This window comes from Aquarana catesbeiana, linkage group LG01, assembly GCF_042186555.1.
Source record: "Aquarana catesbeiana isolate 2022-GZ linkage group LG01, ASM4218655v1, whole genome shotgun sequence".
Lineage (NCBI taxonomy): Eukaryota > Metazoa > Chordata > Amphibia > Anura > Ranidae > Aquarana > Aquarana catesbeiana.
The window spans coordinates 504,839,761-504,850,407 of record NC_133324.1 but is presented as its reverse complement, the minus strand read 5'-3'; the positions used below and the strand labels follow the sequence as shown (position 1 = coordinate 504,850,407).

The following is a 10,647-nucleotide window of genomic DNA, read 5'->3' as shown; positions in this document are numbered from 1 at the left end:
CCGAATTTTCGAATTTCGAATTTCCTAATTTTCAAATTTCTGAATTTTCAAATTTCCTAATTTTCAAATTTCCAAATTTCGAATTTCCGAATTTCGAATTTTGAATTTTCGAATTTCGAATTCCGAATTTTCATAAATCTGAAAAAAAGAAATAAAATCAGTAAAATTCGGAATAACTAACTAATAATAAATATTCAATTATAGGTATTGGAATTTCCTTTCAAATTTGGCTGTTTGTGAACATAACAAATACAAATTTATCTGAAGTTACGAATTATCCGAAATAACGAATGCTGCATCTAAACAATTGGAATGGAACAAATTAATAATAAATAATCTGTGTGTCAGGCTGCTATCTTCATCCTACGTGTTCTCCTCTGTCCTGTATGTGTGATACAATGGAAGTGATATGTCTCCTCTGAACAATACCTGAGAATTGTCACATGTGGCTCTAGACATAATTCCAGCTGTACCTACCTGCCGGGGACAGTCTATAACACCTGTTAACACTTAAATGATGCTGTAAATTAGAGAAAAGTCACAAAACTATGGATTTTGTATATTGGAATGTATGTGAACAAACCGTTGTTCTCCAAGGAGCACTGCTTCTAGCAGAGAAACTTGCCATACACAAATCATTACTGGAATTTAAGAAGCCTGACTGGCCTCTCATTGAAAAGCCAATAACTGATGCTCTAAAGGAAATCGGCTCAGGTACCTGGTCACAAAGCCACGGATGGAGGAAAAGAGCCATCGCTATATTTTGGGCCAAAATAATTTCTTGCAGGTCACAGCTGTCCCAGGATGCCGAACTGGACATTGAGAGGAAGTGGAAAGAGCATGTTTTCTTTCAAGTGGGAAACATGATGCCAAAAATAAATAATACATTTCTGTATGAACTGCTGAAAGCTACGAAAGCAGCAGATATATTTGCAGAGCTGCTCCTGGCACTGCCAGCAGATTTTTGGGTGAATGAAGTATCCTTGTTGCTAGACCATCTTTGTGATGAAACATCCATAGAGGATGTGACTTTCTTTTTGGATGTGTGGTGGGAACTAATGAAAGGTTATAAGCACAGACAGGATGAGACTGTTAAAATATTTTCAGCTGTTGCATATCAGTACTCGTCTAAAACAAATGATGAACTTTTGCCAAGCTCAAAGAGATTTAAACCTGACCCTGAGCAAGTTTTACCTCCAGATAGTAGCATCCTTGCAGAAATCCTGGATGGACTTCATAAAATTAGGCCATACATCGCTAATGCCAAGCTGAAGTGCTACACAATTGCTAACTTAGCAGACGTGTTATGCTCCTCTGCATACCTGGAGAAAGAGTCAGGGCATCTTCCCGTAAGGCAGTACTTAGAGAAACTGGTTGCTGTTCTTTGTTTTTGTAATACTGGAACCAAAAACCTCCATCCCCAAAGCTTTCTCCCGAAAACGAAAAGGGAAGCAGAGAGGGTTGTTCAGAGTGGAAACATAGCTTCTAAATTTAGATTAACAAAAGAGGCTCAGCACTTAAGTTTAAATTTACTCCAAGATCTGCTTCTTCAGTGGGCAGAACTGCACAATTATATTAATAACAATGAAGATATTGGGTACGAGTGTTACAGGATGAACAGCAGCCTAGCATCCTTGCAGAAAATTCTGTTTGCATTGGAATGTCCACAGCAAAGGGAGAATGGTTTAGAAATGGCAAAGTATACCGCCAGCCTACAGGAGAAGACTGCAATGGGTCAAATAAAGTACACAAGAAATGACACTGATGCGATGGAAGCCGTTGCCATGAACATAATTAAGGATAAGATGGAGCGCTATAAAGAAGTTTGCGATTTATTTGCTTCAGAAGCTGCCTGGGCATTTACTAATTACTGGTTCAATTTAACAAGAACAAGGAACTGTTTCGGGATGCAGACCTGATTTTTAAATTACTGGAAACTGTGGATAAAGCTACATCGGAGCAAAGCAATCAAAATATCAAACAAATTGAAAAATGTGCCAGTATTGTTTCTGATCTGTTTAGATCTGTACTGTGATCTCCCTTTAGAAAAGATAAATAATGTGCTTCTAAAAGTGTTATGTAGATGTGGAAAGAAACGGGCTGTCTCATTGCATGCTGGCATTTATAGATCACTTCCAGGAAGAGCTCAACATGACATTCAATCAGATCTCCCAGAAAGTAACAAATGAAAACCCGGTTGCTAGAGTGGCCAGACTGGCTTTGTTGCACCCTGAACAAATGGTCAGCAAAGCATGTCACATTGTTGTAACCAACCTTGGTGCTCATGTCTTTTTATCAAAGATACTGATTTCACTTCCTGCCTTAGGTTTTAGGAATTCTAATAACACAGAGGTATCTGACTCATTAATATGCCAGTGCTTGATGGAAACCTGCTGGGGCAAACTTTCCTCAGATAAGGAAGAAAGTCAATTTTTATACTTACTGACTTATTTAATGGGATCTTCTGAAAATGCAGAGAATAACACAGCATCTTTACTGCAGGCAGCAGAAGTGGTAAGGACATTTGTTCTTCCATATCTACTTGATGAATGTGTTCATTTGAAGTCCTGTTTGCATATTCTTCAAAAGGCACTTGGTGTAGAGAATCCAATAGATACCTCTGGCAAGCACTGGGTTCTCTCCTGCTCACCATTTCCACTTATGATGTCTCTATGTAAACTTCTCAATAGCTATAGTAGGTGCTGGCAGCATTCTGATCAACCATATTGCCTTACATTGGAATCCAAAGAATTAATCATTGAAATTCTTACTCAGCTATATATTGCGATCTTGCCAGAGGCTGATAATAGTACAGAAACTCGGAATAAGTCACTCTTCTGGCTACACAGAAAAATGGAGCACTTAGATTGGGTTTGTACGGTTCAGAATGAAGCCAATATTTGGAAAGCACTTCAAGTATGAAGTCCTGGCTTCTTTGTTTGAGGTTTGCAAACTTTCAGAGGACGAGAGGACGACACTTCACCTTCCAGAGTATGGGCTGGGAACAGGTCTTTTGGCTTGGATGGAATGCTGTTGTATATCAAGAGACATGAAAGACCAAATGCTGTCCCTTTTGTGTGTCAACATAGAGGACCCAGAGGAGGTCAATTTCTTTAGCAAGGGGTTCTTGGTGGTCATGGTTCAAGTCCTTCCTTGGTGCAGTTCAACTGAATGTAAGCTTCTCAGTCAAGTTGTGAGGACTCTCCTGGAAAAACAACTTCTCCATGTGCCATATACTCTTGAATATGTGCAGTACATGCCTCTTCTTAACCTCCGGCCATTTGCCTACCATCTGCAGTACTCTGTCCTCCTATTACGAGTTTTCCAGCTCCTCTGCATTTCTAGCTGTTCTAATTGGCTTACCCTTGATGGCCAAAAGCATATCGCAAGGCTTTACAGCGGCTGCGTCTCAGATATATTGGATGGGGTTAAAAAGCAGTTGTTGGACTGTAGTCTTCAGTTGCAGAAGGAACAGAAAGAAGCAGAATATGTTCAGGAGGTTTTGTTCATTTATAGTCAAGTATTCTGCCATGTCCTCCATATTATAGCAATGATGTAGGAAAACACATGTGAACCTCTTTTCTTTTTGTCCCTTGAAATTCTTTCCTTGTATGAGACCCTAAGAGCTAGCGATACTTCTAAAAACAGCTTGCTGAGAAAAGCAAATGATAGACACTTCTTAAAGTCCATCACTGCGGGCGTGAGTAATGAGCACCATCGGGCCACTCTGATGCAGAAAATTAACAAACTTTAAACAGTAGGTGATTGAAAAGGATCTGTAAGTGTACAAGCTAAAAACTATTACACAGACCAATTTAAATCAGCCATAGAAAATAAGTCATAACATTTGCGTTACCTCATTTAGCATATGCACATTTTAACTCCTAACTTGGTTTATACTCCTAATGCAAGCAAAGCACGCAATCAAGCCAATGTCTGATTTAAATACTACATTATAACATCCATTTGAATAAATATGTCAGTTACACAAGAGCAATACAAAATTTTGTTCCAATTGCAGAAAGGCTATACTTTAAAGATACCTGTATGAGGAAGTATGCCATTGCTGACCTCCATTATGAAAATAACAGTTCCCTGTTTCTCGTTATGATCCAAAGGCTTCAGTACATTTTCAGTCACTGACATGGAACAAGTATGCAAGTTAGAAGCTCTGACTTATGCTCTGCATAAGTGTTTTCAAATATTGCAGCCGCAAACAGCCAGTCAGCTAGAATTAAGAAGTTAATCATAGGTTAAACCCATATTTTTGTCTTTGAATGACTCTTTAGTTTTAACATTTTACTTATTTAATTTTGTCTGCCACGAGTAAGTGTCCACTAGCTAATTATTTGAATCACAAGGTTTTTTTTTTTTTTTACTTACTATGAATGACTTTGTTATGAATACCATGCACTGTTTATTCCAACTTGTTTGACTAAATAAAATATTGATACCTGTGAAAAAAAAGAGGGGAAAGAAAGAAAGAAAAAAAAAAAGAACAAGAAAAAAAAATAAATAAATAAATAATAATAATAAAAAGGTTTTATTATTATATTGTTATTTATTATTAGATCAATACATTCCATTTGTGTAGATACGGCATTCGTTATTTCAGATAATTTGTAACTACGGATAAATTCGTACTCGTTACGTTCACTAACAGCCAAATTTGAAAGGTAATTCCAATACCTATAATTTAATATCTATTATTAATTAGTTATCTCAGATTTTTCGGGTTTTCGAATTTTCAGATTTTCATTCTTATTTTTGGATTTTCAAATTTCCAAATTTTTGATTTTACGAATTTCAAAAATTTCGAATTTCTGAATATGAATTTTCGAATCTTCCAATTTCCAAAATTTTCCAGTTTCCGAAATTTCGAATTTCCGAAATGTCAAATTTCTGAAATTTCGCATTTTCGAAATTTCAGAATTTCTGAAATTTCCAATTTTCGAAATTTTGAATTTCTGAAATTTCGAATTTCCGAATTCCGAATTTCCAAAATTCCAAATTTCCAAAATTCTGAAATTTGAAATTTTTGGAAATTCTGAAATTGGGAAATTTGAAATTTTGGAAATTGAAAACTTCGGAAATTTGGAAATTTTGGAATTAACAAATTTGTCAAAATTTGTTAAAAAACTAATTCGGAACTAAACAAATTGCACATGTCTAACTAAAACCCAGAAATCAAAAAGGGATCTAGATGACTATAAAAGGGTTCGCCTTTTACACGGGCTTTACAACACAGTAGTAAAACACCAATACCAATACTTATAAGCCCGTATAGCCTATATATATGTATATATAGCCTATATATATTTAGGCCTATAGCCAATGAGAAAAGAAACAGGGAATTTCTAATTCCCATTATACATCTGGTATGGGGCTCATTAGAAGGAAGAACCACACTAATCGACTAAAAGATGATAATTGAACATCCTATATCAACATAAAGACCAGATCTATTACTACAGACAATCCAGATCCCCCTAAAACTTTTCCTTAGATAGAAGTTATACCTCTGGAACAAGCCACTTTGGTGGCCGATAAAAAAAAGAGAAAAAAATCAATGGTCCACAACATGGTTATACTATTCCGACACCTAATAAATGTATTGCCCTTACAGAAACATTATAAGATCAGGTTTAAACACCCGGGGGGCCCTTTAAGAACTTACAGCTAATAGAAGGGATCCTTTTTTAGCGCTGCCCAAGTCTTTTGTTTTTCAACAAAACAAGCTGTTCTGCAGATGTAGCAGTTAGGGGGTTGAGACAAACCATTTACCTCTGACAGGGACACTTACAATGATCAGCTTTTATTTATTTTTGTAAAACTTTTATTCCAAAAGGAAAAAAAAAACTGTTGTAAATGTTTAAGAAGAAAGCTGGAGTTTGTCTTTAATTTGTTAGTGTATCTAAATCTGCTAGTGCCTCCAACACTCTCCTCACCCCAGAATAACAATGCTTCTGTCCAAATTAGTCTCTGTTGCTCCTTCATCCAGAGTGTAGCCACTCTAAGGCAGGAAGTGTGTTACTGGATAGATCAGTGAAAACTAATGCAGCCACCACATCTAATGATTGGTAAGCAGCAATATACTACTTTTTCAGTTTTGGGCTTAATACCGCTTTAAAGTTCTCATGGATAATACAAAATTATCATAAAGAGGCATATAAAGGAGGAAGCATAGTTGTTCAAAATAGATCAGAATACATTGCAATAGCTTTGCATCTTTCAGACAGATCCACATACATCAAGCTACCTCGTGATCTTTTAGCCAGCTACAAAATGGAGTTAAAATCTTTTGTTACTAAAGCACTATCTGTCAAAATTATCAACAAAAGGGAATTTACTTTCTTATATAAGAAATTCTTTAAAACACCAAATTTCTACCACCTGCTGAAAATCAATAAGGACTCAAAAAATCCCAAGGGGGGCTCATTATCGCCTGAATGGATAGTTGAAATAATGGGTTTCTCAATATATTGATCATTTCTTGGAACCCATTGTTCATTTTCTCCCTTTCTACATAAAGAACCCCTTGCATCACTTAGACCCCTTTCCCACTGGGTTTGCAGGCGCTATTGCACTAAAAAAAGCACCTGCAAACCGACCCGAAACAGCCACTGCTATGTCTCCAGTGTGAAAGCCCCGAGGGCTTTCACACTGGATCGGTGCGCTGGCAGGACGGTTGAAAAAGTCCTGCTAGCAGCATCTTCAGGGCGGTGAAGGAATGGTGTATACACCGCTCCTTTATCGCTCCTGCCCATTGAAATCAATGGGGCAGCGTGGCTATACTGCCCGTAAAGCGGCTCTGCAGAGGAGCTTTGCGGTGGTTTTTAACCCTTTCTCGGCCACTAGCGGGGGGTAAAACCGCTCCCGCTAGCGGCCGAATACCGCCGCTAAAACGATGGTAAAGCGCCGCTAATAATAGCAGCACTTTACCGCCGACGCACCTCCCGCCCCATCTACACTTGGGGAAAACCAGATGTATGTGGAGTTCTGACGTTAATTCTCATTGTACATCTGTTCCCCATGATGTTTGTCTAAATGTCCTTAAAGAATATGTTACCCCAACATTTTATATTCCTGATATATGCCTGTTGTACCATGTACAGGCAGTCCCCGAGTTACGAACCTACGACTTGCGAATGACTCCTACTTACGAACGGGAGGCGGCATGACGTTCTGCGCATGTGCGGCCACTTTTCGACGTGGCCACACATGCGCATTGGAAAACATCGAAAAACGACGTCTGCGCATGCGCTGCTACTTGACAGAACATTGGAAAACATCGGAAAAAGATGTCTCTGCCGTTCTGCGATTGCGCTTCTGACTTACGAACATATCCAACTTACGAACAAACCGGCAGTCCCTAACCCATTCGTAACTCTGGGACTGCCTGTACTTGTATGAAAAAGGATCATCTTCTCTTGTATTGCTTCCATTGTGTGAAATCCCTGGTGTTCCTACAAGTCCCTCTGCTTACCTATTAAAAACTGATCAATCTAGGCATGAGACCACAGCATGGTCAGTTTTCTGACTGTGCTGGGAACTCAACCTACTCTCCTTCAATGATCAGACTTATGCCGCGTACACACGAGCGGACTTTACGGCGGACTTTGCCCGGCGGACTGGATTTCGTCGGACAATTCGATGTGTGTGGGCTCCAGCGGACTTTGTTTTCTCAAAAGTTGGACGGACTTAGATTTTAAACTTGTTTAAAATTTATCCGTTGAAATCGAGTCCGGTCGAAAAGTCCGCTCGTCTGTATGCTAGTTCGACGGACAAAAAGGCACGCTAGGGCAGCTATTGGCTACTGGCTATGAACTTCCTTGTTTTAGTCCGGTCGTACGTCATCACGTACGAATTTGACGGACTTTGGTGGATTGTGTGTAGGCAAGTCCGTTCATTCACAAAGTCCGTCGGAAAGTACGTCGAAAAATCCGCCGGGCAAAGTCCGCCGTAAAGTCCGACCGTGTGTACGCGGCATTATGCTGACACCCCCCCCCCCACTGCACAGCCATTCACTGGGAAGACCAGTGTGCTGCTGTTTCTCCTCTCCTAACCTTATGCAGCTGAGGACAGAGGGTAAGTGATCATTTATAAAAAAGGAAAAAAAAGTGTTTCAAATTTTTTTAATATGTATACACCAATGTTTTGCCTTTCATTTCTATTTTAAACTAAATGGGTTGTTTTACAAGGTGACTTTAATGACTTGTATTCTGAGCTACATCACAAATAGGCCCAGTTTATTTTGAATGGTACAAAATTCTATTTAGAGTATACTTTTTTTTTTTCAACGGCGAATATTACTTACAAATTCAAGGCACAGCTATGGGTGTAAATTTTGCGCTGAGCTATGCAAATGTAACAATGGGCTCATAACTCTCTTGCCTCTAATATAGTATATTATGATTCATTGATAATAGTATCGTCATTTGAGATGGTCCCCCTTCTCCAGGGTTGCCAACCATCCATGAATTTACAGACAGTATGTAAAAATCATAAAAAAAATATTTACACTGTCCGTAAATTTCCATTATGCATGGCGACTGCCTATAAAAAATATGGCCACATGCCCCCACTTTCCTGCATCTGAGCATTTCTACTGAGAAGGTCAGGTCAGTGACAGCTCCAGCCCAGCCACCCAGGCCACACAAAGTCTGTGGGGGTGAGGGTTACTAATGTAATGGGGGAACTCTGAGTCAATGCACTAAGGTAAGGGGAGGACGCTGAGATAAAGGTTCCCCCTTATATCAGTAAATATCAGTAACCCCCCCTTGTTATAGTGTTTTCACTCTGCATGTCTCTGCCTCTGGTCACTATAGACACCCCCCCACATCAGAATTCCTGGCATTCTCCGTTAAATTTGTGTCCTCAGAGTTCCCCTCTTCATCAGAGTCTGTATGATTCCCCTTTACAGTATAAGGAGAAAATCTGCAAACTCTGATGTAAAAGGGAACTCTGATGTAAAGGGCAATGCTGCAGAGTGCGGAGCCTGATGTAAGTGGGAATTCTGATATAAAGGGGAATGCTGCAAATCATGATGTATGGGGGAAATGCTGCAGATTCTGATGTAAGGGGGCCTCTGGTGACCAGAGATCACCTTACATCAAAGTTCCCCTTTACGCCAGAGTTTTCAGCATTCCCTCTTACATCATGGTCTGTAGCATTCCCCTTTACATCAGAGTTCCCCTTTACTTCAGGATCCTCAGAGCTCCCCTTTACATAAGAGTTCCCCTTTACATCAGGTTCTGCAGAGTTTCCCCTTACATGATGTAAAGGGGAACTCTGATGTAAGGGAGAACTTTGCAGACTGTGATTTAAAGGGGAACTCTGGAATCTGATGTAAGGGGGAACTCTTTGCGGACTGTGATGTAAAAGAGAGCTCTGTGGAATTTTGTGTAAGGAGGGGCCTCTGGTGATCACCCCCTTACATCAGAGTTTCCCTTTACACCAGGGTCTGCAGCATCCCCCCTTACATCAGACTCCACAGATGTCTCCTTTACAGCACGGTCCATAGTGTTTCCTTTTATATCAGGGTCTGCAGCATTCCCCCTTGTACTGTAAAGATGTAACAGGGAACTCTGTGCTGGGGTATTTTATGTACTTTTGTGAAGTGTTAGTAAAAACATTGACTCTGTCAGTAAATTTTGTGTGTCAATTTTCTGCCAGCAAATTTTTTTTGTGTTGTGTCAGTAAATTTTTTGTGTTGTGTCAGTAAATTTCACTGGGGCAGTGCAAGTTCTACCTTAAAAGAGTGGCAGCTGGAATGCCAATATGCAACATGCAAACAGTCTGACGTGATGTGTTTACTCTTTAAAAGCATAAAAAGGCAGTCGGACAGTTCAATGCTACCAGATGACAAAAAATAAAAAAATATTAAATATTGTAATCCAATCCAATCTATCCAATCTAATCCAATCTATCCAATATTGTTGAATATTGTAATGACAGTACTTAATTCCACCTTACTGTTATTTTTTAATTGAGAATTGGAAAATAAAGATGGTAAAATTAGCTGCAGAAATTACTTTAAACCATCTGCAGTGAATTCCTACCTTCACTAACGGAGCGGATCAAATGGATTAGATTCATACCAATAAGCTAGTACTGCTGCCTAAGGCTGTAGCCGGTTCACACATCTCCGAGGCGGCTACAGAGTGGTTTGCAGAAGGGTCCTGTGCATCTTTGGCTGCGTTTCAGATACGAATTCAGGCAAAAATCATGCCTGATTCCAGTGGCGGCTGGTGCTCTAAATTTTTTTTGGGGGGGGGGGGGGGCGCAAACAAACTGAAAAATACTGAAACCCCTCATCAATTGCAGCCTCACTGTACCCATCAAATGCAGCCACGTGTGCCCATCATATGCAGCCACTGTGCTCATCATATGCAGTCACTTGTGCCCATTATAAGCAGCCACGTGTGCCCATCAAACGCAGCCACTGTACCCATCAAAACGCAGCCACTTGTGCCCATCAAACGCAGCCACTTGTGCCCATCAAACGCATCCATTGTGCCCATCAAATGCAGCTAATTGTGTCCATCAAACACAGCCACTTGTGCCTGGGGGGGTGCCAGAGCCGCGATCCGCGCGCGGGGGGTGGGGGGGTGCAGCTGAGGGAACTTACCTCTCAGGTCGGCAGCG

General features: G+C 39.9%; 1 pseudogene; it reads left to right on the top strand.

Annotated features, from left to right (window-relative positions):
• The first annotated feature begins 361 nt into the window (after window positions 1-361).
• LOC141102401 (gem-associated protein 4 pseudogene) lies at window positions 362-4,197 on the top strand (annotated as a pseudogene).
• The last annotated feature ends 6,450 nt before the right edge of the window (window positions 4,198-10,647 follow it).